The sequence below is a fragment of the Cucumis melo genome, chromosome 5, assembly GCF_025177605.1.
Source record: "Cucumis melo cultivar AY chromosome 5, USDA_Cmelo_AY_1.0, whole genome shotgun sequence".
Taxonomy (NCBI): Eukaryota; Viridiplantae; Streptophyta; class Magnoliopsida; order Cucurbitales; family Cucurbitaceae; genus Cucumis; species Cucumis melo.
The window spans coordinates 7,215,253-7,219,860 of NC_066861.1; positions in this window are offsets into that span (position 1 = coordinate 7,215,253).

Here is a 4,608-nt window from a genome sequence, read left to right on the forward strand (position 1 = left end):
AAGTGATTACAATCCTTTCATAATCACTGGGAAACATTCAAACAATTAGAAATTGGAATATATATATATATATATTTATTTATTGATTGGAAGAGGATCCCAATTGAATGCAATGTTAATATGAGTCATCCCAAAGTGGATGCTGGTTATGTCTCACATAATACAATATAATATTTTATATAAACTAGCAAATTGAAATAAAGTACATATATTAAATAAGGAAAGGTAAGACCAAGACCTTAATATATTATAAATAATAAAGATTCCTCCAAAAGTCTTAATTCTTCTAAATTTCAACACATCAATAAAGTATTGGATTAAATATATATATATATATATATATATATATATATATTAAAAAATCCCTTTGAATAAAAACATTGCTAGGTCTAGTGGGTGACAAATGCATATGAAGCTTATCTATTCCCAATGTATGCCTGTATTTTACCATTATTATCATTATTATTTTCTTTTTAAATTTTGAAGTGTTAAGTACATGGACTTTACTAAATTACAGGTGCATCACAATAAAATTATTATGCTTGACATATACTTATGCATTATTTTGTCTATTTTTGAAATCACACCATTAAGTATTGTTTTTTTTAAAAAATGACTTCAGTTTGTTTTTAAAATTTTAAAATCTATAAATCCTATTTTATATATATATATATATATATATATATATATATATATATGTTTTAATGAGAGATTTAAGGAAAACTAAACATAATTTAACTTTTAAAAGTATACATCTAATATCTTCCATGAGGGTTTAGGTATCTCTAATCCTCACACACCTATATGTTTAACTAAAGATAAAAATATATATTTGGATTGATTAATTCCATGTTGGTTGAATATTTCAAGAAAATAGGTAAATATTGATGGAAATCCCAATAAAACACAAATATTGTTGGAAGTAATTAGCAAATGAAATTTGTACACATGTTGAGTAAGTTATCCTTATATTAATGTTTATGTGTTCATATTATCATATTTCTTTTAAACTTTGAAATACCATTTTGCTCCTATACTCTATCGCCAAGCAACACTAGATCACCATTATTGTAAGGATCAAATGGTAACAATAAAGATGAGTCAAGAATAATAGTTACAGTAAAGATAAGTACAACAAGTTTATAATTCTAAATAAACACGATAAAATATTTCTCATTTAGACAAATTACCATTACTATTGTTCCATTCAATGAAATCATATTGCAAATACACTAATTTTAGTTATAGATTGATAAATGAAACGTGGTCTAAAGTTTGTTCAATTTCAGTCTTTGTACTTTTAAGTATAGTCTCTATTCTTTTAATAAATTTTAAATTTAAATTTTTTTCAAAACTTTTTCTTTTGTTATCCATTAGATTTTTCACTACAAATATTGAAAACTTATTTATATATTCTATTTTTTTAAATACAAATTATTATTATTTAATCAATTTCGATTAAAATTAATTATTTTTAAAGATTAAATTTAAAATCATTAAAAATAAAAAAACTAAAGTTAAAATATTTAAAAATAGATATTGTAAATTTTAAATATTGTGAATTTTCAAAAATATAAATTTAATTCCTAAAATTTGATCTTTCTAAGAAGTTCCACGGATAAATGTTGTTATTTAAACATAAAATTAAAAACTTTTTATCTAATAGGCTAATTACCTTTTAAAAATTTCAATTATTTCAGAACTTATTATAAAAAACAAATTTAAAGTTTAGATACAATATTAAAAACTTTAGAAAGTTTAAGAACTAATAGATAGAAACATTAAAGTTTTGAGTAAACTTGACAAGAAGAGAGAACAAAATATGCATTTTCCTTTTTTATTCAAGTTGCTTCTTTGATATACATATACTTGTTTTTAGTCAAAACATAATTTAACCACTTTAAAAAAACATTTCTTATTCTTTTTATAAGAATGCAAAGGTTAAATAAAAAAATTAACCTAGAAAACTTTAATAGAATCCAATAGCTGAAGCTAACAATTTTTTTTTTCTTTTATAGAACGTATTAGATTACGAAGCGTATCATTCGAAAGTTGATAAATTAATTTTAGTGTCAATACCTTTTTAAGTTTATTTTCTAGTATAGTAAAATAAAACAAATTATCCGTATCTATTATTGATTGACACCATTAATAGAACGCAACAGTTTGCTAGATTTGAAAAGATAGATACTTTTCCATTTAAACAACTTTTCTACCTTTTACCCAATTCTACTTGTCCTTGTTTATACCCCAACATTCAAAAAAAAAAGAAGAAAAAAAAAAAAAGAAAAAAAGAAAGAGATATGGTTGGAAGGTTAAAATCCAAGGCTGTCCTAAAGAATAATTTATTCTTCTTAAAAAAAAGTCAATAAAACAAGTGTTGACCATCCATGCACATGATATTACATTAGTTAACAAATGAAGCAGAAAATTACTTTGCTTGATTACCAATCTACAACACATATATGTTTATTTTGAAAATATTAATGTACTAAATATGATGTTTATATGTTTTTTTTAACCTAAGTTGTTTCTTTCAATGTAAGGTAAGATGATTATTGACACAACACAACACACACATTATTTCACTTTATGAGATAACATTTATTAATGTTGGTAAAAAGCTGGTCAATTTAGGATTAAGTAAAGTCATTAAAATTTGTTCAAACCTGGTTGGTCTTATCAATACATGTCCGAATCTTATGATTAAATCACTCTTATTTTAAGCAAACATTGGCTAAATTCCTCATTTATTACCATCTTAATATATCTCAATAATAATTTTTAAATTCCTAGACTTTTATTTATAAATTATTTATTTTCATTTCTGATTTTTGTACTTTTAGATGAATATATAAGGAATTTACTACATACTGTTGATCATTTAATGATATATAATTTTAAATTGGGTAGGGCTTTATTGTTTTATAATTTACTACTATTTCGTTCTTGCTATAAATGTTTTCTTTTCTTTATTTATTTCTTGAGACGTTCAAGTTCATGCTACAGTGTTCGTCGGTATAATGTTGTTATTATTATTATTATTATTTTCTAAAGAAAGAAATTATAGTGACTTTTTTTCCTTTGTATTTGTGTATTAGTTTTATTGTAAAAGCTTTTTAGGTACATGTATAGGTTTTTGTTGTTTTCTTCTTTTATCTTTGTCATCTCTTGCTGTGTTTTTCAACACATCAAGGAGTAAACAAGAGCTAAATTAACAATAACGAAGGTTAATAATAATTTAAAGTTCATTAATATACATTAACTTCATAATAATTTAAAATTCATTAATATACATTTGCATTAACATCAAAAGTGAAAATTCTAAGAAAAGTATAAGTTAAAAGGTGTAAAATTGAAGATTAAAGACTGAATTTAAAAAAAAAAAAACTCCAAGATAAAATTGTATATTTTAAAACATAAGTAGTAAATGGAAACCAAAACTTAAAAGCCTTAAAAAACATGTGTATAATCTTTTGAAATTTAGACACAAAAAATTATTATTTTTTTTAAATTAAAAAAGAAAAGGACAATATTGATATAATTGGTAATTAAAAAGCTTTCTTATCATATATCCATATTGCTCGGATACCTTGTCCTAAAAAAAACAACAAATTAAGCATTATGATGATGACTTATAGAATATATTCCATACTATAATGTATGTGGCTCTTTCCCTAGAGTATTTTGCGGCATGGCCAGTGGAAGCTAGTTCCACTGTTTGTGCTACATATATATATAAGTATAGTATTAAATTTTTATTGACATAAATAATTTCTTCACGATATTTTTACTTTTCATAAGTTCTCAATATTGACACAATAACCAAATCATCAATAATTTCATAATATCCTAGAAAATCCACAAAAAAACATAATAATAATAATAATAATAATAATAATAATAACCAACAAAAATGTTAAGTAAATATGATATAAACAGTACACATGTTTAACCTTGCTTAAAATTCACAAAATATTTATTTACTAATTTAATTTTTTTTTTTTTATAACTTTTAAGAAATGTCTACCTTACCTTTTATCGACATTTCTATCAAATTAAGATTTTAATATTTGCGAGGACATAGACATGTTGAACAAGATTGGATATAAGTTGAAATGGGATTCATCTCTTTAATCAATCATTTGCAAATCCCCTTTATAGGGCAAAGTAGAAGGGCTCTCTTTTTTCCCAAGGCTAGCTGGTTTGTATATAGGAAAAATGGGATTAGGGAGCCCACTTTTGTCCTTGTATTATCCTACCTTTAATTATTTGAAACTCAAAGTCTCTCTCCAATATGAATGAAGAAAAAGGGATTTTCTCTCTTACCCATTTTTGAACTAAAAAGGACATTCGATATGAAATGACAATTCATTTTATTTTTTTCTTCTTTGTCTTTTAGCTCACAAAAACAAGAAATATTAATGGCCAAGTAAATATAGAGAAGAAAAACTAGTTCAATCCAAACTATACAGAGTACCCTTTTAACTTTTGAGAAGAATATAGTCTTTCCTCTGCTGTTCCCATCATCTAATTGCATTAAAGAATAACCAAATAAAACGGTCAAAAACTTATCATTTCGGTTCTATGTGAATCTCCGTATCGGTA